The 23,332-nt window shown below is 44.3% G+C and overlaps 1 long non-coding RNA gene across 1 annotated transcript; it reads right to left on the reverse strand.

Annotated features, from left to right (window-relative positions):
• Nucleotides 1-1,662: 1,662 nt before the first annotated feature.
• LOC112107364 lies at nt 1,663-20,784 on the reverse strand. Its single transcript, XR_002908165.2, has 3 exons — nt 19,863-20,784; nt 7,014-7,176; nt 1,663-1,877 (listed from the first exon to the last, which is right to left on the reverse strand). It is a non-coding gene; the product is annotated as an uncharacterized LOC112107364 (long non-coding RNA).
• Nucleotides 20,785-23,332: the final 2,548 nt, after the last annotated feature.

A 23,332-nucleotide genomic window follows, 5' to 3' on the forward strand; every position in this document is an offset into this window, starting at 1 on the left:
GTTCAGTTGTAAACTTCTGAAAGAACAGCCATAATTTTTTGTTCAGAGTTATGAAAATTTCAGAGTTACGAAGAGCCTCCATTCCTGAGGTGTTCATAACTCTGAGGTTCTACTGTATTTAAAACATAGACATTGATGCCGTACCTCCTGTCAAGTGGCAGAATAAAACAGTGAAAGCTGTTCTAAGCAGTCACCCCCAGGACCATCAAAAGTCAACGATCTAGTGAAGGTCAAACAAAATAGGACCGGAAAATTTAAGCGTGTTTGAAAGTGGCCACAGAAGAAAGGAGAGAGGTGGTTGTTAGTGTGGATTTCTCCAGAATCAAGGCAAGAGGGGATATGGGATGCACAGAATATGCTGCTTTAGTCATAGCTTTTGAACTTACCAAAAAAAATCCAAACTATCCTGTTCACACTAGAGAGCATCAGAAAATACTTTTAGTTACCTACAAACTTTTAAGTGTTTAAAATAGAACTTTTAAAATACTACCAACTGTAAAACATAAAATTATTTATATACATATATAGTGGGAAAGTTTCCCTGCTGAGCTTGCTGTGAAGAGAAGGGTGAAGGTGCAGTAACTGCTATACAAGCAAAATTTCTCCGAAGCCGATGGCAACAAATCCATCGAGATTAAGCGATGAAGGGCTGAAATGAAATAGTGAATGCCTTGTTCGTATGGCATGGCTGTGAGTTTCTTGAACAGGTTTTTACTGTATTGATACTGTGAACAGAGGCGATCCCAGTAATCTAGGATCATATCAGCACCTCCTTGCTTGCTGATTCGCTCCTCTTAATTGGCCTGGCAAGAGCCATGAAATTGTTTTTTATTATTAGCCTAGGCTAGTCTAAAAAATAAACAATAATAAAGCTTGTGAAAGAATTTTTTGTATGTGTGCAGCACTTGCCGTTGTACAAACAACCATTTCTGATTGCATGTGAAAGAGCCAATATTCTTGCCCAGGCCTCGTTGAGGTGAAGTTTATAGCTTGTAGCTAGGGTAGGTGTAAAGTATGGAAGTGGGGATCATTAATACTCTTTCTGTACATTTACTGAATGTGTATGTGTGTGTATTTGTGTGTGTGGAGATCCTGGTGTCTCTAGTGCTTTCTCTAACAATGCTGAAAGCTATCTATGCTAGCAATTTGAGAACCAGTTCAGAAGGGGCTGTTTCTGAAATTATCATCACTAATGGTTCAGTTTTCTAGTGAAAATGAGGCCAAGATGGGAGAATAGAAATGACTGGTGTCTTGCCTACAATAGAAAAACTACTCATTTTTCAGCAAGGGTGCAGCTGCTTTGAGCAGCTTTTCATGACACAGTGATAAAAACTTTAGGCCGTTGTACATTGGCAATCATACCTTTGTTGCAGCTCCATTGATGTTGGGAAAAAAAGGGAAATATTTTTCTAGTATAGACATATCCTGGATTGGCTGGGGATCTGGCTTTGCATTTCAGTGTGTAACTGCAACTCTTCACCTTTGCCAAACTGTGATTTCAACCATGATTTAAAGGGGGATGTATAGAGAAGAGCTCTGTCGTACAATATATTAATACTTCTGTAATTAACATTTCTGTTAGAGCTTCAGAACCAGGGCTTAAAAGTCCACTTGCCTACGTGCCCCTGGCAAGAGAGGAACATGGATCATAAATTTCTGCAGAATATTGTTTTTCTGTAATGGAAAAAAAATAAGTTTCTAGTTCTTGACGGTTGCAAAGATAACCTTCCAAATGTGAACCGATGCAGGCGTTTTCCTGAGTCTGCAGAAAGCTTTGGTCCCTTCACTGCTGGCCATAGCTTTGCAGAGTAGCAGCAGTGTGAAATTAATGCCACTCTGGGCAGTTTCGCTGCTGCCACTGGGTTTTCTGTGAATAGCTGTGGAAAAAACAAGAATCGTCTCAATATTGTGCTGCTGCTTTTCAGGAAAGCTAAAGCTCCTCCTTTTGGTCCTCCTTGCCAGAAGGCTGGGGAAGGGCAAACTCTTCCCCACACTCTTCCAGTAGCCAGGAGGCTCTGGGGTTGCAGGAAGGGAAAAGAGAGCTGCTTCTCTTTTCCCACAGACTGCTAGAGAAGGGTGGATGGCTGTACAACATTTATTTGTATCTCTAGCCAGAGGCTGATACAAAGATAGAGCCTTCTACCAGTATCCAGGGATAGCAACCTGATAAGAATTCAAGCAGTTGAGCTAGGGGGGCAGCCCCTACTTATCTTTCGTATCAGTCTCTGGGCTTCTCATCAGGTTATTGCCCATGGAGTTCCCTGTTGGGCACCCACTGATCATTTTTCATACTCTGATCAGTATGTTTAGTCCTCTGGCTAGTCAGGTCGTTGGTAAATTTTTCAAGTCACCTTCCGTAGAATTCAGTTTTCAAAGGCCTGGATGATGAAATAGAAATGGAATATGGATAATTTCACTTCTAGATCACTAGTTTAAATCCCACTAAGACGGGTAGTGACTAAACTTTGTTACCATCTGACAGTTATTCAGTGCAGGAAATTCCTTTTGGAACTAATTGGCAGTCTTTCCGAAAGTCTTAGCAGAGAGACCATGGATTGAATGAGCATAGAGCCAGGATATGTGTAACCCCACATATGGTCCTTCCAGACCAGGGTTGAAACAAATTGACTGTGAAAAGCTCTCTCCTACTGCCTGTTCTGTATCTATCCTGTGACACCCACATGACCTCACTTTCCAGTGCTGTCAGTGCCACAACTTTCACCAGTAATAAATTCATTTAAAAATGTGGCCCCAATCCTGCAAATGAACTAAGAGAACAGACCCTTACACTTGTGTGGAACCCCTTTGACTTTAATCGGGATTTGTCCATACAGATCCATTTGGAGGATTTGGGCCTTAACTTTTATGTGCCACTGCAGAAGCTGATGAACAAATGAAAATGATCTGGAAGATGCAGTTTACTTAGCGCAAATTAGCCCATAAGATGGATACTTTGAGTCATGCATTTTAATTAACAGCAAAAATTAGCACCCAGAAAACCTATTAGTTAAACTTTATAAAAATCTGCTGTTTTGCACACAATGGTGCCTGACTAATTTAGAGGTGTGATTAGAACACGCAGATGATTTCCATTTTCAGGGCTGCTAACTGCTTTGCTTGCTCTTGCGGAAATATTTTGGGGATAGGAGAAGCCAAAGGAATGCTGCTTTGTGGAACCTCAAATTGTTTGTGCTTTTAGTTTGGGGTTTTGTGTAATTCAAGTTTGTCAGAGAAAAATATTTCCCTTAATTCTCTCTTTCATGAGAGGATGATCTATAGTGGCTAATGCTTGGGATCTGAAGTCAGAAAATCTGGGCTCTTTGAACAGCTCTGCTACTGATGGGCTATGTGTTGTTGGGCAAGTCTCTGTGCCTGAGTTTCCCTTCATTGAAATGGAAATAATGATACTCATTGGGGTGGAATACATGATGTGAGGCATAACTCATTGATGGTTGTAAAGCGCTTTAAGATCATCAAGGGAAGACTCTAGAGCTAGCAAAAAATGTTTATTATTTAAGCCATTGTCATTCAAGGGAAATTTTTATATAAAAAATATATATATATTTGTAACCAAATGGAAGCTAGTACTATGCAAACACTACAGGCTGTTGTTTGAACACAATCCGTGTCAGGCCTTTTAGGGCTGTTTGGGGAATAGAATATGTTGGTTTTAAAAAGGCAGCAGTCCAGAGCTCATGTTGTGCCACAGCCAGGGGAACTGGAACCTCAAATTGTTGTAAATCTGGGGCGGGAGGGGGAACAACCCATTTCAAGTGGGTGATAGATTTTGGACAGAAGAGTCCTCCCATCTCTAGTTACCTTGGCACATTGTTGCACATGAATGAGCAACAAAGTGCATACTAAAAAGGCTGTCTTTGAAAATGTAGCTTTTTGACAAGCATAATGGGAGATACAGAGCCTGGAGTTTGGGAAGGTGGATTTGAAGTATTACAGATGTTAGCTAGAAAAGGACAGACGGTCTAGAGCAAAGTTTCCCAAACTGTGAGGCATGTCCCCCAGGGAGGGACACCATAAGATTAATGGGGGTGCGAGGACATGATGGGGCCATGCTCAAAGGCCAGGGGCGGGGGCGGGGGTCTGTTCAGCAGGGGAAGCATTTGGGGCTCTGTGCAGCCAAGACCAGGCTCCCTGCCCATCTCGCTCCTCCACTGCAGCAGCCAGCAGTTACCCTCCTCTGCTGTGGAGGCCGGCAGGGATTCTGCGAGCAGGGAGCAAAAGGCTGCACCCTGGCAATAATGATACCCTGCTCCGCCCAGCAGGGCCTCCTCCAGCCCCCCCATGGGAGCCAGCCACCCCAGTTCCCCTGTGACTACTGAGCCCCCCTCTTCCCTGATACTCTCCCTCCTCACAGTTATGGAGGGATGAGCATGGGACATGAATCGACAAAGGGGGACTCAGCAAAAATGTTTGGCAATCTCTGATCTAGAGGACTAGGCAGTGAAATTTGCATGGTTGAGTGGGAGTCTGACTGGGAATGTATGTCTTCCATACCAAGGCTTGAATTAGCTTCACAAGAATCTTCTTATCCCTGAATATTACTGAGGGAGAATGGCTGGGACCTATTGTTTTAGTGTAATTGTGCTGAATCTGGTCCCATTGAAGTCACTGGAAATCTTGCCATTGACTTTGATGGGACCAGAATTTGGCCCATTGACAGAAAAGAGTCTGATGTGCTTTGTACCATTTCTCCATGGCAGGTAAGATCTCTGCTTCTGGCGTGAATCTTCAGTCTTAACTTCTGATGTAAACTCAAAATATTCCTAGCCAGAATCTTCATTGCTTTATTTTACTTCCTATTCCTGGGGATTCTAAGATTTCAGGTTTCTTGCTGTGTTCTCCTCCTCCAAACTGTGAAGAAGTTACTACTGTTTCCTTTAATTTATTTTGTTCTTGTTCATAAAAGTCAGTCAGTCTGTGATTCGGCTGTATCATCAATATCACCATCCAGCGCTTTGGTATCTTGTATGCCCTGGGAATGGTTGCAATGGATAAATACGTTATGGTGGGGAGAAAAGAAGCTTTGGGTGAAGAAAGCAGAATTTTTCTTACTCCAGCTATCATTAGGGATGTATAAACCTTTCAATATTAAGTTGGGCTGAAGTAGTCTAATCGAACTTTAGTTTTAATCTGGTCACGAACTACAGCTTGCTAGATGACACATCTTGGCAGCAGAAGGGCACTTGTAGGGGATGATTCTGAGCAGTTCTTAGATGTCTTATTTACATCCATATTTCTGACTTGAGACCCAGCGTTGGGGAATCTCTTAGGAATTTGAACCTTGAAACCTTTGAGACTGGGTGGGGAAGAGAATGGATTATGGATTAAAAAAAGAAATTTCTAAATTGTATTTTTCTCTTCCAAAATAGTTAAATATTTATATTTTTGGAGAAACAAGCTTTCTCCTTTTGAATCTTTTACTGGTTTCTCTGGTATCTTCCCTAGTGTCTCAGAGTTTTTCAAAGTGTGGCTTGTACGGTTAGTATCTAATTAGATGGGACAGATTACCCCATTACAATCCACACCCCCGGCAGCTGACAGTCCCTAAAGAGGGTTTCACAGCCACTTCAGAAGAGGCACGTATCTTATTGTGGTGGCTGAGCAGAGAGCTCTCAAAATGAGATCAGAGAGTTGGCATCGGGGCTGATGGCTCTCGGTATTATAGCTTCGCCTATTTGCTAGTTCTTTTGTGCATTGAAATGAGCTGCTTTTCTTTTGCATCTGCTAGCAGCACCCTTTAGGTCTACTGGCTATTGACAAATCCCTGCTTGGCATGAGGGGAAAGGGAGCGCTGACAAGCAATGACATTAGCAAAGCAAATTGCGTCTGTCGAATCATTTTGACTCTCTTGTAGCCACAGTAGAACATTAGTTACTGCCGCTGTGATTGGCCAATAATGAAATGACTGTTAGATTGCAGAGAAGTGGTTATTAACCTACCTTGAGTATAAAACAGCAGTCGCATACGTGTGCATTCTTAGCCTGTAACAGTCCTTAAGAGACCACCTATGCCACCAGTACAGCTGAGTCAGGGCTTTAGCCTGGTATGGAACACAGGTAAAGCATTGTCTGCACTATAATGTGACTGTTCCCCTGACTATTTAATCTGTAATGCAGATGGGTCCTATGAGAAGTATTGCAGCATTTGTATCCGGTTCCCTGCTAAAGCTAAGTGCTGGTTTACATGGTGCAGCCATGCACAGTAGAGGAGAGTGAATTCTAAAGTGCACCACCATGGAAAGGAATAATTATTTATAATTACAAGCAGTACTATGTTAAGGTGGACTAGGGTACTTTGAGTGCATGCCTGCAGGGCCCATGCAGGCCACTTAGCGGACAACACCTTTGGTGTGCTTTAGAATTCACACCCCTCTAGTGCACATTGTGGCAGTGTATAGACAAAGCCCTAAGTCTCTAGCTGGTGAATCAGAGAGTTAATTGTTAAGAATACATTGATCCAAGAAACTGGATGGTGCTGGCATGGCTTTTCTGTTAGCCATGCCAGCTAGGTTTTGTTGTATTCAGATAATTATGGAGCATATTCTGAAATGTGTACTCTTTTTGCAATAGTAGGTCATTCATCACTGTAATTTAGACATGTTTTTACTTGGTAGGACTGGGAATTCAGGCTCCCAACTGATAGTTATCACTGGAGAGAGAGCCCTCTGATCTCACTATACTTGTACCACTTCAATGGAAGTGGGGGGCAGAGGGGAATGAATACAGAATGGTGTTTGGTCTATGTGAGCAGGTATCTTTCCCAGTCTGCTCACAAAAACAGTCCACACACGGTATAGAGTCCAAACTCACTCCCCTCACAGGGTTCTGTTTTATTACCACAGAAATTAACTATAACATACATAGCTCAAAACTTCTCTCCATGCTTGGCTGTTCAGTGTTCCTCCTGCTGCATTACTCAGCCCATACCCTAGATTGCCTTCTTCTAGAAAGCTACTCCCTCTCCCCTTGTATCCAGTGGGGTAATGAGCCACCTACCTCTGTGAGTTAGCAGAACTCACTGTGCATTCCCCAATATAATCAATGCCTGTTAGCAAGATGGGGTGTTTCAGGCCAGCTAGGTACAGTCCAGTTTGCATTTACTGATTCCAGAGACTCCTAATAGACAGTGAAGAGTAGGGGAAGGCTCTCCTGTTCATATCTGGCAAATACAAAAATATTTAAGTTAACCAGTTTCTGACTGTGACCGCTGGGTACTATTCTGTGAGGACTGGTTGTTCCATTGTGCTAGACACTGTACAAACACATAGGAAGACATAGTCCCTGCCCCAAGGAGCTTTGTCAGACGTCAGTTTTGTGAGGAAAAAATTCCATTAGGCCAAGGCTTCCCATAGTAAACCTCAGCTTGCAGTCAGCCTGAGTCCCTTCTGAGGTTATAATGGACATATTAGTGCAGTGGTTCTCAACCTTTTTTCATTTGCAGACCCCCTACAAAATTTTAAATGGAGGTGCAGACCCCTTTGGAAATCTATTGTCTGAATGTATGTTGAATTCTGTTCAGTCAGATTTCAGGCCAAGTCTTTTGCAGAGCCCTTGGACGTAGTTCACGGACCACAGGTTGAGAACCACTGCACTAGTGAACCCCTAAGTGCAGTTGTCTTTAGCAGGAGCCACTGTAATAAACCAGTTAAAGGGAAATAATATAGGAGCCTGGGAGGACACACACCAAAGAACAAATATCCCAGTGGGGCAGAAAAGAATCGTTGAACAAATGGACAAATATTTAAGGTGTACATGGTACTTCTATTTGTATTTGTGCTAAAATAGTTTTAAATCATGTCACTTTTATTAACAAGAAAATAGCCCTTTTTTTTCTTGGAAACAGGCAGAATAAATTTAAAATTACACTAATCTAAATCAGCTATAAACCCCCATCCTGATTGCACAGGGGCTTAGTAAAGATACTCCAGGCAAAGGTTTTGGTGGGCGGTCTGGCTATTTAATGTTTGTAAATGCATGTTTATGGCACTGCGTCCACATCAGCTGTGACCATCTTGATTGCATAAAATCATTTAGTGTGAATGTGCCACGTTGTTTTACAGCTTTAATGCTTGTCCTGGAAATTTGGCTGCAAAAACTACAGACTTTTTTCCAGTACAATGACTTTTTTGCACTTTCTGTTTATAGTTAATATCGTTTAGTGCCCTTCTCTAGGTGGGTCTCTAGGGCAGGCTGATAGTGTTACAAGTAAGGGGCATGTTATAAAATGTGGGGAGAGAGGTTAAGGGACTGCAGCTGTGTGTGAGGAGAGCCAGCATATACCAGAGACGGAGTGGGGACATCAAGTACTGAAGCTTGCTGACTATGGCCTAACATTTAATATGGCAATTAGCTTTTCCTCTAAAGTTTTCATTGTGACTGGCCACCTTCTTGCATGAGTGCTTTGGCTTTAGTGTGTCTCTCCAGTGTAGATGGCTGACTACAGATTCTGCTACCTTGGTCATCAGGAGCGAACATGTCTTGTTGGTTGGTTCCGCAGCCAAGCCTGTTGGATGAATTGTCTGGCCACCAGCATGGATTTCATGGAGCTTGGTGAAGCCCTCTGTGTTGGTTTCTCTACCACAGAGTCCCAGACTGATCAGAAAACTGCTATTTTTCAACGAGAACTGGACCCAGCCCAGTTATTTGAAAGCTTCAGAGTAGAAAAGCACTTCTCACCATGGGCAGATACTAAACTCTGTCTTCTAATTATTAAATCTCTTTGAAACCCTTTTTGCATGAGGGTTTCCATTGCTCCAGTGCAGTGGTTGAAATTAAAGCCATTGTAGGTGTTCAGCTTAATCAGGAGGCGGGTACCTAAAAACTGACCAGAGATGCTGTTAGAATGGAATTACTAGAGGGACCAGAGCAGGGTCATCACAGAACTCAACCCCAGAAAAAGACATTTTAATTAGTCTTTTACAGTGATCATTGCAAATGATGACCAAAATCCACTTTTAGCAAGACGGTAGTCATTCAGGATCGGCCCCAAATGCCAGTCACTGTATTATATATAGTCAAATGGTTCAGTTTCCACATGGTGAAATGGGCTGCTCTACCCACTACCATTTAGACATCGGTGAAGGAGAAAATGGCTGGAGAGTTCCATTTACAAATCCTTAATGGGCCTGGTGGTCTCATTGTTCCAGGGCTTCCATTTCAAGTGTCCACATCCATTTTTAAGTCTAAGGGTATGTCTACACCCAGCCGCTAGTTCGGCGGCTGGCAATCGAAGTTCTGGGTTCGACTTATCGCGTCTTGTCTGGACGCGATAAGTCGAACCAGGAAGTGCTCGCCGTCGACTGCGGTACTCCAGCTAGATGAGAGGAGTACCGCGGAGTCGACGGGGGAGCCTGCCTGCCGCGTGTGGACCGAGGTAAGTTTGAACTAAGGTACTTCGAACTTCAGCTACGTTATTCACGTAGCTGAAGTTGCGTACCTTAGTTCGATTTGGGGGTTTAGTGTAGACCAAGCCTAAATGTTTCTAAAAAGCCCTTATGGTATGCCAGTAAAATTTGCTTTTGCACACACAAGTAACTGCACAGTTACCCATTTTATGTTCCCTTGTATGTTTGCCTGAGCCTTTACCTATTTGCACATCCACACACATTGTTGGTGTAACTTTAGAGCTGTGTGTGAGTGTGTGTGTGTGTCTGTGTGTGTGTGTGTGTGTGTGAAAAAAATATAGCTCTATGTATGCACTTTCAGTGCAGGGCCTATTGGTCTCTCTGTAGAGAGGGCTAAAGCCCTGTTGTAGCTCAGCAATTTGTATGTTTCTGCCACTAAGGAGAGACGAACAATAATTTCTCCCTAGGTCCTCTTGCTATCGGATGCCTATGGATATTTGTGGTGATATTCACAGCAAATCAGATATGTAGGAAATGATAGAATAGCATTTCAGGGGACAACGCACTACAAGCACTTATGGCAGCCACTACAGTAACCAAGAATCTAGGTACCATCCTTGAATCCATGTATCACAGCTCATGTATGTCCCCTTTCAAGGCAGTTGAAGCAGGAATAAATATTGAACTCACCCACCCCCAGACCAGAAAAGTCATTAAGGCAGAGCTGCTGGCATTGGTGACTCTCATTGTAAAAAGCTCAGGGCACAGCTGGCCAGCCATTCACTAAGGCTGATTGTCCCAGCCTAAATTGTGCAGATGGCACAGTGAAGTCCTGTCTGAGAGACCACCTCTCTCTTCACGCCATAGGGCCACAGCTGAGAGCACAGTGAGCCAAACCCCCTTCCTCTGGATCAGGGGTTTTCAAACTGGGGGTAGGGACCTCCTCAGGGGGTCGTGAGGTTATTACATGGGGGGTCGCAAGCTGTCAGCCTCCACCCCAAACCCCGCTTTGCCTCCAGCATTTATAATGGTGTTAAATATATTAAAAAGTGTTTTTAACTGATAAAGAGGGTCGCACTCAGAGGCTTGCTATATGAGAGGGGTCACCAGTACAAAAGTTTGAGAACCACTGCTCTAGCTGGGCAGGGACTTGCTAGTATGGGGCTCTCTGGGAGGAGGCCTAATTTTAAATTCACGCTCCCCCAGCCTGCCAGAGTCCAGATCTGTTAACCTTCAGGGCACAGTACAAGGTCTGCCTCTCCCTCTCCCCCTCCTCTCCATTCCCCAACTCCAGCTGTGGGGGAGTTCAGGCTGGAGCTGTTTTGTGGTTTGTTGTGTTTTATCCACTGGTAGGTAATTATTTCACATTAGGAAAAGGAGCCTTTAAACTTTATGAAATTAAATTAGGCCAGGGAGCCCAGCGTTTGGGATGGGCACCTAGTTCTGCTTTTATAAAGCAATAATACACTAAATAGGGTGCAGGCCGCTTGACTGTGTGTTAAGTGATGGTGAAATAGCAAGTCAGGCCAGGGGCGGGGATGGAGATGAGAGGGAAGAGAAGTTATTGGACTCAGACCAGCACCCCCTACTGGAATGTCAGGCTTTGCCAAGCTAGTCCAATCCTTGCTAGGGAGGGAAGCGTGTGTTGCTAGAGCAGCATTAGCAAAAACTTCATCTGATAACAAACTGACTCATTTAGCGAATCCAGTGCATGGCTCAGTTTGCTGCTGGTGCGCATGAGCCCGCTTTTTTTCTTGCAGTATATCTCTGTTGCTAAGCCGTCCACAAATCCTACAGGCAGGCACAAATTCCCACCTGGCAAAGGCCTGTTGCCTTGTGCAAATGGGAAGTGGCCTTTCACTGGTGATGGATCCCAAACACAGTCGTGCTGTTATTAACGTGAGCAGGGCGTATTTGAGTCCCAGTTTTAAAATTTTGTGTTTTATGTAGTTGGTGGGTGGGTGACTGGGATGTGTACTCTTATGGCCTTCAAAGGGAAAACCAGGATCATGTTAAGAGCTGTGCTACCTGCATCTCTCTGCTTAGCATGCAGAGCCTGTTTTGGCGCCTGGGGAAGAGTGTGTTGCAGACCAACGTGTATAGTGTTTAAAACACTGAGCATTTACACAAGCTGATTGGAGAAATTAGCAGTTTGCTGCGAAAGTAATGGAACTGTCTGACTGACGTGTCCACCTAGCTCTCATGCCGGATTCTTCCCAACCCAGGCCATTGGGTAAGCAGTGAGAGGATGTCTGCGAAGTGTAAACAGAAATAAGGTGGAAAGTAAGGTTGGTTTGGTGGCATTGGCATGATAATGACAAAACATGGGGAGAGAAGCCAGCTGGGCCAAGACAAGGAGTTAGATCATGTAGTTCCACAGTTGTTTCTGAGGGTGTTTCAGTGTAAGTGTTGCTTTGCCTGTTTCTGGTGGTAGCCAGCAAGAGCATTGGGGAGAATAGGAATGAAATGCACCTGCAAAGCTTGATGGGAAAGAACTGTTTGTCTCTAGCATGTTTCAGATGTTGTGCATAGGGAGGGAGCAAATTAAAAACCTAGGTTCATTTAGGAGCACCCAGCGGTACCTCTATCCTAATATGTGTACTGTTTTTCAGCAACAACCAGCAATGTACAGCTGCAGCAATGTTAAGCCACTGGCACAGGCATTTCTGGCCTCTTGGCCACTGTGTCATGCATGATGGGCAAGGTGCCTGAACCCTGGCTATACTAGTGCTGATACCATTGCTGCCACCAGTGCAGCTGCAGGGAGTTGCTGTAATACTGCACTTAATTTTTCTAGCCAAGGTCAGGAAGTGATGGCAAGCTTTTTAAAATGTGTGCTGTATAGCTGCATCAGGTGCAGCAGGGTTTGTCCTCAGAGGTGTTTCAATCACTGTCTGAAATTGTCAGTGCTGCCTGAGGCATTAGAATTAATGGCAGTTAAGCATCCAGATTCCTTAAGTGACTAAAAATCCCTTTCTCTGAAATTTAAATGCTACAGACTCTATTTATAAGCAGTTGATAATCTGAGTTTAAATGGGAGAATGACCGAGAGGATTGTGTCAGCACTGAAGTGAAGACAAAGTGAATTGTAGTGGACTATCAAAGAGTTTCCAAGCACATGCACCACTTTAAAATGTGACTAATTCCCTAGGGGCAAGTGGCGTATGTGCCTTTGAAAATCTTGCCTTAGCTCTCTATCTTTTGAATAATCAGTAATGGATGTGTACATCATGAAATTACATTTCTTACCTAAAACATGCAATAGAAATCTGCTGTGTCCTGTGTCAGACTGCAGCTCTGATTTTCCTTGGTTTACAAATAAACCAGGCTGTATTTACCATTAGCATTATCATTTCAATGCTCTCTCCCAAGAGCTGTCCCATTCATATCAGTGACACTTTTGAAACATATTCAGGTATCTTTAAACACTGCTGTGCAACTTCCTTGTTCAATTTTACATATTCTGATTACATGAATAGTCATCTAAGGCAGTAATAAAAAAACAAGCCTCTACATTATTTTTCCATGGGCACTGTCAGGTTTATCAAGCCCCATATTTAGCTTGGTTTCTATAAACCCATCTTTAAAAACTCAGACCCCCCCCCCCCATGAATAAGTATTTTCATTATTTTTGTATTGCAGGGAACTGTATTTATTTAAACCATCCCTGTTGGGTTTGGATTTCAAATACACCACCATTGGATAGGGCATGAGAAACTGTGAAATGGATATGGGGGTGGGGGAGAAGAGTGAAATGGGCCAGTCTAGTTTCAGGCAATCGTAGTGAAATACAGAAAATAATGGTATAAATGGGGGAAAGTAAATTTTAAATTATTAAATCTGAAAAAGCTTAAAAACCTACCTTGGACAAAGACCATTTTTGATAGTGATTTTTTAACCTGATCAGGTCACTTCAGCAGTTTCTAAGTTTTTGTTCTGCTAAGTAAAAATTGTACATTGTGAGGTGCATAAAGCCAGCAGAGGGGTGGGGAGCCTGTTTTTATCCAGATGTCTAGGGCATTCAGTACAAATGGGAATTTGTGCCTCCCATGATGCTATACCCCTTAGGGTTTTCACATATACGGAAGCTCTCTGGGTTACTGTGAAGCTTTTATTTAATAGCTTTATATCATGCAAATCAGTATGTGAACACACCTACCACACTGACTTAACGGGGTGGGAGTGGTCAGTAAGAGCCAGGTCCAGTTTGTATTTGAAGCCAGACATTATCGTAAGCTTCACATTAACAAAGTGTTGACAATGAAATGCTCATTGAGCTCTGATTTTGTAAAAAGGTTTGAAACATTCCACTACTCTCTCTTTCTGCTGAGGAATTCTCTCTTCCCCCCCAGAATCCTTTCAAGTTTTGTTGCAATATAAATTTGAAGCACCCTCAAGTTCATGATGACTTACATTACTCTGTTAAAATGCAGTGGTAGAATTCAGTTAATGTAGTGTGCTGCCTGGTTACACTCAAAATACAGGCTTAGGGCACAATTTGTCTCATATCTGCCACAGTGGCTCTAGATTTTTGGTGTGATGCACTTCTGTTCTTCCTAAGCATTAGGAACATTCACGTGGGGGTTCTCTGCCTATAAGGAAAGCAGCATGTCTGAGCTGAGATCAGCTGTATGGCATAGAGAGTGGAGTTTTGCATTAATCGTATAATGCCACTCACCAGAGATGCATTCCCTTTGGCTTTACTGAGTAACCTCCCTTAGCAGCACATGACTTGCAAAGGATTCTGGGGCTACAGCTTCAGCAGGACAACTGAATCAGGGAAGTGTTTTTAAATTGAATGGGGACGTTTTTTTCCTTCTCAATTATAATTTGTTTCTTTTATGCTTCTGTGTGTAAAATTGCTGATTGGTTTTTAGAGTGGCAATGCAGTATGCGAATCAACCTCTCTCTTGGAGGAAAACATGGAGACGTATGGACTTGCCCCCAGCCTTTTTTAAAGCATGAGATGTGTTGGCTCTGTCACTGAGTGTTCCAGTTGTACTGTGATTCCTCACCTTGGGCTGTGCATAAGGGGAGGGCAGATGAGTGACAAAAGAAGGAAACAAGGTAGTAGCGATTTTTATTCTTGAAATTGAAAGCAAGCTATTCTAAACAGCGCTTTGTGGGGGAAGGGTGAAAGCAAGGCCCACGTTCCCCCCCTCCCTTTGGCATCTGAGCCTGTATTTGATCTGAAATTGTCCCCATGGAGGGCTCTCTTGCCCACCTCCTCCTGACCAAACCTCCCATTTCCCAACCTCACCCCCATCTTTTCTACACAAGGCTGTGAATGTGAGCCTCAGGCTGGGGGGCTACTGGCTCTTTTTTTCCTTTGTAAATGTGTCCAGGAAAATTGCCTCTTGCATCAAATGTTGTCCTATGCAGTCACATGATAACACTGAAGAAGAATAGCTCTGACTGAGAAATCTCCACCCATGCATAGTGATGAATGGGTGTGGTCCCAAGGAGAATGGAGCATTTAGTTACTAAAGTAATTTAAACTTACTATAAGTGGCTTTTTATTACTATTTGCTAATCAAATTTGATTCATAATATACTAAACTGACAATCAATTTCTAAAATTCAGAAACCCCTTAGAGGGGGAGGATTGAATATGTTTTCAATAGAAAAGAACTGGGGTAACTTTGTCCTTAGAAAAACAACAGAGGAAAAGGTTTTTGTGGTGGTGGTTTTCTGGAGTAATCACTCCATCCACTGAGTTGCATCACGCTGCAGAAGACGTACAGGACAGTAACTACCTCCCTCTAGCTGAGTGCTGAGGTTGCCATGCCTACACATGTTGCTATGTACAAAGCTTTTATGTAGAACAGTGGTTCTCAACCTTTTTTCATTTGCAGACCCCTACAAAATTCCAACTGGAAATGTAGACCGCCTTGGGGAATCTGTTATCTATACATGTAGTTTAATGCTGTTCAAAGTCTTTTGTAGACCCTAGACATAGTCTGTGCCCCTTTCCCCCCACCCCAGGGGTCCACAGCCCACAGGTTGAGAACTACTGATGTAGGACACAGATTTAATTTTGCCCCACCTGTGTTTTTAAAATGCAGGTCTGCTCTGTTAAGTGACTCTGTGAAAATGGCATCTGGGGTTGTGTGTTCATTCTCCCCACCTCCAGCTTTGGTTTACAAGTAAGATCTTTTTTCTAACAGCCAGCCCTACAAACTACCTTTCGGTTCTGAAAGTAAAGCTGGGTGCTTTCTGGCTTGTTCATGCTCTAATAATGAAGGCCAAAGGCCAGTGTTAGACCTGTAACACTGTGGGCTTAACTTCCTGCGGTTGGAACTGAGTTAATCCTATTACCCTAGGGGAAGAATCCAGCTCCCTCTCTCTACTGCAGAGCTGACAGGTGTGAAAAGCAATAAATACCTTATTTTAGTCACTAGGCAGCAGATCTGACTCCGAAGACACAGGGGAGAAACAGACCCGCTAAGTAAAAAGGTGCCATTTTTACAAAGTCCCTTTTCCAATGAGAACAGCACTTTACCTAGGTTACGTTAAGGAAGAAAAACCCCATGTCTGAAGAAATGCACTTTAAATCTTAAGATGGGTGTAGCTGTTGCTGGCTTTGTAGCCACTTGTACATGCAGCTGGATTGTTTTAGCAAGAGAGTTTTGGAGGGAGTGATGTTGCTAAACCTTTGGCTGCTGCCATTGCCTGCTGCAGCCTCATAAGCAAATGCAGCTCTACCTCCTACCTCAGCATCCCCTCCTTGTGCAAGATCGCGGCCCAGGCTACACTAAAAAAAACCAGGGGATTACCCACCCCGGCAACCGTGGCTGTAGCTCAGCATGGCGAGAGCGTTCTCCGAACGGGCACAAATCGATCTGTGTGAATGCTTTTATATATAAGTGGGCCTAAAAAAAGTGCCCTCCACTGTAGAGCGTGTTTAACACCCATTTATAATAGGCCAGAAGTTACACCAGTTATAGTACAGCTAGGGTGACCAGACAGCAAATGTGAAAAATCAGGACAGGGGTTAATAACCTATATAAGAAAAAGACCCAAAAATCGGGACTGTCCCTATAAAATCGGGACATCTGGTCACCCTAAGTACAGCAGATGGACCATCAACACACCCCAGGCTTAACTCTGTTATAACAGGACTGAGCCACAACAGAGCTGTTACTGGGTTTTTTTAGTGTAGATGGGGCCCTACTCAGTTCTATGGTTTTAAAGTCCAAATGTTATTCTCGTCTCACATGGACCCTGCTGTTGCCTGGTGTTTAGAGTAACCAAAAATATAACAATTGGGACATCTCTTTAAAATGTTGACCTATGAATCTGAAGCTGGTGTATGACACCTGTCCTAACACTTGAGACTATTTTCACAGGTAAGAAGTTTCATGCTGTACTAACTTCTCTTTTTTTTTTTTTTGGCGTGGGGCATTGTTAGATTCCTTATTTTAAAAAGGTGACGTTCACACTGAGTCTGCAGTAGGTTGAAGTGGGGCCCTGCTATGTGTAATTTGTGAAGATCAGAACTGGTCTTAAATGATTGTACAAGCTTCGCCCAAGCTGGTCCTCTAACCTTCCTTTCCTCTCTGTGACTCAGGCACACACCAGCACTTAGTGAGGGCCAGCTGGTGTGTGGCTGCTAGCCCACACTGATTGTTGATGGTGCTGATAGGGAAGGGAAGCAAGAGGACCAGGGTTTAAGACATAAAGGGGGAAGATAAACAATTGTACAAAACATTTAAATCAGTTTAGAAAAAGCTCTCAAACAGCTTTAAGAACAATGTGAATGAAAACGTAGCAACTTGGTTAGGAACCTTTGAAAATTCTATAAATGTATACTTGAAATTCTGTTTGTATTAAAAACAAATTGCATTTTCTTCTTTCTTTTAACACTGTAAAAGAACATTATGCATGTGAGTGGTTTGAAAATTAAATGGTTTAATACTCACTGTTGTCTTTTTTGGAACTGACTAGTCTGTTATATTCATTCAATCTATTCTTTACACACATTAGTAACATGCCATTCAAACACAAGCTCTCCTGTGGCTGGAGCTGGCCCTGGGCCATCTTGTCCCAGTCTTTCATTTATCGGTCCTCCCCCCATCTAAGCTCAGGACCCACTTGGTTTCTCCCCACCACCCTCAGTCACAGAGCAGAACTGATAACTACTCAGATGGTAACATCTTTGGTCTCCCCAAATTCCCATTTGATTTCTCCCTCCTAGGGATTCAGAGGCAGGAGAGGTGACCTTTTGATGGCCATTTTGAGCCCCTTCTTATAGGCATCAAGCCTGAAAAGGCCGTTCTGAACCAAGAGTCCTCTGTTCCTTGTGCAGCCTGACAGCCTCTGCAGAGAACACAGCAGCAGTCTTGCTGGGGCAGCACTCTCCCCTCCCACAGCTGGGAGGAAAATGGCTTGCTGAAGTGATAGGGCAGCATAGCCCCTGGTTCTATCAAGCCCACTCTCCCACAGCAAGCGGGAAAGTGCTCAGCAGCAGAGAGCCTCGCAGAAAACACTGAATCAGAGGGAAAATAGCCTTTGGCCAGCACCTGAGGAATTTTTCCTAATATACAGCCTCCTCATCTGTTGCCCACACTCCTAGGCTGGATTAACCAATTCTTCTTCGCAGCCCACAAGTGAAATGGAAGTCAACTCTTCCTCACCCAAAGGCCACCCCTACAAAACTAGGGCCTCCACCTGCATCTATTTGAACTCCAGAAACATAGCTGCTGCCCCTGAAGCGCCACTGTTTGCACATGCAAGTGATATGAAGGCCCTGCCCTGAAAACTGGGCCCAGGACTTGCTTGTTCTTATACCCTCCTTAACCAGTGAAAGAAGAAGGCCTAGGAATGGGACTCAGGGCACGTCTTCACTACCCGCCGATCCGGCGGGTAGCAATCGGTCTATCAGGGATCGACTTACCGCGTCTAGTGAAGATGCGATAAAATCGATCCCTGATGGCTGTACCGTCGACTCCGGAAATCCACCGCGGCAAGAGGTGGTAGCGGAGTCGACGGCGGCACGGCAGCGGTCGACTTGCCGCCGTTCTCACAGCTAGGTAAGTCGACCTAAAATACGCCACTTCAGCTACGCTATTCACGTAGCTGAAGTTGCGTATCTTAGGTCGACCCCCTGCTGTAGTGTAGACCTAGCCTCAGGAGATCTGGCTTCTAATCCTAGCTCAGCCACTGCTGTTAGATAAGTTACAGTCAACACTTTGAACAGTGGCCACTGATTATAGGTGCTCAACTTGAGATTGGGGCTGATTTTCAAAGGAGCTGCACATCCTCACCTCACCCTGGAGTTTGAGTGCCCAGCACTTCTAAAAATCAGGCCTACAAAGTTCTCAGGCTGGGCACCCAAAAATCAGTGGCCAGTGTGAAAATGTTGAATGTAGTCTTGAGCCTTCCCTCCTGTAAAATGGGTACACGTGTCTCATAGGAAGCTGAGACTTAAGTGCTTTAAGATCCTCACCATAGTGGGGCTAGCAAAACAGCATAAGTCACTTGGTGGAGTTCACCACTTGTAACCTGCCCTTAGAGGGCAAGTCAAGCCAGGGACCAGGTTATGGAAGTGAGGGATCAGAAGTTGGTTTGCCACAGTCATGGAAGAGACAGACGGTGGAGAATAGATGATTAAAGAGATGGAGAGCTACTATGCAAACACATATATACATTATATAACCCAGAACCTCCATTATGTAACCCTCCATCCTCCACCTATTGTCTTTTCCATGATTCTGGCAAACAGTATCCCCCCACTTACTCCTGTAACTTCCTGTGAGCCTAGGTGGCAAACTGCAGTGATTCTGGACTCTACCTATTGGAAAGTCTGTGAATAGACTGAGCCAAAGATACTCGTGCAAGTAAATGGCTTCTGGCTGCGGTGGTACAACAGCTTGCGACACTCTGTGTCCATCTTTGCAAGCTTCTGTTCCCCTTCTGCAGAGTTCTCAGGTGATCAGCTTTTGACAAAGTTCAGTTGTTTTCGCTCCAGTGTGTTTATATCCATGTGGACTATAGCACAGTCTGACAGTAATACAAGCCACATTGGGACAGCACTGCTGCGGCTGCACTACAACATAAGTCTCATTACCCCAGGGAGTTCCAGCAATGCCTTTGGAATCTGCTCCTTTAGCTGGAGATCTGGTGCTTCTATAACTAAACCTACCAGGTTAAAGCACTTAACATTCCAAGTGTGAGAGGTGAACTCGGCCACTGACTGGACCAAGGATGCAGCGTATTCTGTCGGGCACGTCTTCTACCCGTGAGTCTCGGCCAAGCACTAAAACACCTGATCTCTTTGCTACCTTTCCTCAAATACACACCAGCAGGCTTTTTCTGGCTGCAGAGTGCGCATAGCTCCTCTGCGCAAGCCACAAGGCCCCTCCTGGGAGCAGGGTTCTCCCAGCTTCTGGCTGCAGATTGTTTTCTCTAGATGCAATATGCTCCTAGAACAACTCTCACCTGTTTCCAGGCAGCTCATCTGTGCCTTTGTCCTTCCTCTGAGCAGCTCTTTCCGACCTACCTCTGTGCTTCGGGGGCAGAGCGCAAGCGGCAGGCTCGAGAGCTGGCTCCTCTTTGCTCTGCACCTCTCTCAGCCTTCCTCTTCGCCACTAGCAGCATCAGCACCTCACTTCAGGGTCGAGGGAGTGAGATGAAGGAAGCCAGAGGCTGCAGAAGGAGATGAATTTTAGGGGGTAGGGACTGGAGCCGAGAACTGAGGTCCAATAAGCAAGAGGAAGAGGCTGCCCTGGAAAAGCAGCAGCAGGGAAGGGAAATGTAGTAGTTTGGCAGCTTTTTCTCCCTGGACTACTGGGCCACCTGTGGAGCCTGCTTGAGGACACCGGGTCCCAGCCTTTCCACGTACAGACAGCACTGCAGCCAGGCCATCTCCTCCTCTCAGAGAGGGGTGCTCTCTCAGACCCCAACTCCCATGGAAGAGTAGCAGCAAGGGATGAACCAAGGGGTCTGCTAGCCTTTTCTCACCTACAGTCTACGCAAGTTTTACACCATAAAGACAAGAGCCCAGCACCTCAGAGAAATAAAATCATTCAATAGCCTAAGAGTTTCAGTAACATGAAGCTGCCTGAACCTGGGCTTATAGAGTTAAGATCTCATCAATTTTTTTTTTATTTTGTTTGTTTTTGGGGGGGGGGGGGGAAGGGGAGGAGACTCAAAATTACAACATGCTCATAATACAAAAACAAAACCATAGTCAGCCACTTGGTCTTTCCCTGTTGAAACTCCACTTCAGGGAAAGATACTGAATATTAGACAGTATGGAAAGGCACAGGCATTCAGATCCTGGTTTAGAGAATCCATATAGAACACCCTTCATTCTGCCCCAGACCCACTGAGAACTAGGACACAATCTCACATGCAACCAACACACCTCTCTGCACTGGTGATTCCAGAAACTAGCAGATCATCTAACTTAAGTACCTTACAGTCAGCCATTGATAGGCCTATAGTGTCAAGAGCTGATTTAATGAGTTGCGTAGGAGAAGCCATTTACAGTGCATGTTTTAATCGGTCCAACAAAACCCAGGAACTATGCTACATAACCTTGAGTGCTATCTACTGGCACCTTATCTGTAAACTATTTACATATATACATGTACAGAGCACCCCTAACATGTTACGGTAGCATTTAGACCAGGGATCTCAAACTCAAATCACCACAAGGGCCACATGAGGACTAGTACATTGGCCCAAGGGCTGCATCACTGAAACCTCTTCATACGACGATACAAAAGTATAGTAAAAAATGAAGATAATATAGTATGCTATTAAAAGTCAATGTATTAACTTTTTAAAAACTAATGCGAAGAGGGGTTTTAATAAAATATAAACACCTGTAACTATTCCTTATGTAGTCAGTAACACTGATGATGATCTACACTAACAGTCTATCAACATAGCTGTAATGGCAGGAACTTTTTAAAGTAACTATTCATACAAAATACGTTGCCACTTTTAACAAACATTCTTCCCAGCTACTCACAGCAAAGAATCATATATGCTGAACTTCATACCTCAGACTGCTCGTCTAGTCCATGAGGCCCTGCCTCTTCCCAACCCTTCCCCGCCCCAACTTCGACCCCTCCCTGCCCCTATTCCAAGGGTTCTCAAACTGGGGGTCGGGACCCCTCAGGGGGTCGCAAGCGGTCAGCCTCCACCCCAAACCCAGCTTTGCCTCCAGCATTTATAATGTTGTTAAATATATTTTTAAAAAAGGATTTTTAATGTATAAGGGAGGTCACACTCAGAGGCTTGCTATGTGAAACGGGTCACCAATAAAAAAGTTTGAGAGCCACTGCCCTATTCCAACTCCTCCAAATCCCCTCCCTGGCTCCGCCTCTTCTTTGCCTCCTCACCTGAGCACACTGCGTCCCTGCTCCTCCCCCCTCCCTTCTAGAAATGCCACCAAACAGCTGTTCAGCAACAGGAAGTGCTGGGAGGTAGGCAGAGGAGTAGGGACGCAGCGCGCTTGGGGGAAGGAGGGAAGGCAGGGGGCAGGTGGAGTCGGCGCCTATGGTGGGCCACAGGAAATAACTCCACGGGCCGTGTGTTTGAGACCCCTGATTTAGACTGAAGTGCACCTCCCTGCCTCTACATTAATACCTTATAATACCTCTGCCTCAAGACCATGCCCTTGTCACGGATAAGAGACAGGCTTTTATAGCTCTTCCTCAACAGGGGGCCACATTCAAGACAACTATTCAGGATTCAGAAACTGACATGATAAGAGCACTGTGAAGTATAGCACAGACGTATAGCTACACACCTATTCACTGGTGGAGCAAAAGTTAAGGATCGGAGACCACACTTATATAGAAGACAGATGCACAAAACCAAAGCCACACAAGCTATAGTTTCTCAACTCCACAAACTAACTGTGCAAATGAAGTAGATAAAGGAATTCTTTAAGCCCTTAATATGGGGGGTTGATTAGCAGGAGCTAGAGGCAGAGTAATGGCTGTTGCGTTTACCTTAATTGTGGATTTCTGTAATTCTGAATGGAAGTTTAATGAACATGGAACTTTCAGGACTCATTTGCAGAGCTGATGAAAAAAAACTCATTTGCTTATGGGGAAAACCCTTTCAGTAACTGACAGATATTTACAACTTTGACTGGCAGGTCCTTTCACTGGTGAATAAACAGATTTCAGTCAGGCATGTCTGACAAGTCGATACCATTTCAAAGCAGTATAGTGGGGTCATGCAACGCTTTTGGCTGTCAGGTGCTTCGTGTACCACCGCCAAGAGGTGTTTCTGCCACAGCTACTGGGCCAAAATTTCCCAGTTAAATTACTGCAATTCATTCATGTGTATTGGGGTCCTGCCTAGAGACTAGAAGTTCCTGAAGGCCAACAGAGGGGTGTAATGGGCAACTGCTCTCTGAGGGTACATCTACACTGCATTGTAAGCCCAGGGTTAGTAGAATTCGAGTCCCGGTTTGAACCCTCCACCCTTGTGGGGTCCTAGGATCCTCACTCCGAGCCTTGGGTTAGCATGATGTGTATGTAGATAGAAGGGGGGTTAGGCTTGAGCCAGAGTTTGAATCCTGGATTTACATTGCAGTGTAGACATACCCTGACAGTTTTGCCATTGACTTCCATGGAGCAGGGTTATGCCTTAATTTAGCATTGTTCTAATGCAAAATTTATTTATTTAATTTCGAGCCCTCCCCCTTACAAAATGGGACTGTCCAATGTAATCTAGATGGAACTGGGACCATCAATACATTGATTCCAATAAACGCATTCTACTTTAAGTAAATCAGTCTTTTGATCCTGCTGTCTAATTTTGCATAGCCTAGGAAACCTTTTAAAAGCACATACCTTAATATCCAAAGCTTTCAGGGCAGTATTTCTCACTTTGAGCCTCAGCGTGTTAGTGGCCATTGTAACACCACTCACTCAAATATGGCCCAGCCTCCCCTATCGTAACAGAGGGGCAAGGCAGGCCAAATTTCAAGAAGTGGCATTCTGA

The sequence above is a fragment of the Terrapene carolina genome, unplaced genomic scaffold, assembly GCF_002925995.2.
Source record: "Terrapene carolina triunguis isolate 2854851 unplaced genomic scaffold, T_m_triunguis-2.0 Scaffold212, whole genome shotgun sequence".
Classification (NCBI taxonomy): domain Eukaryota; kingdom Metazoa; phylum Chordata; order Testudines; family Emydidae; genus Terrapene; species Terrapene triunguis.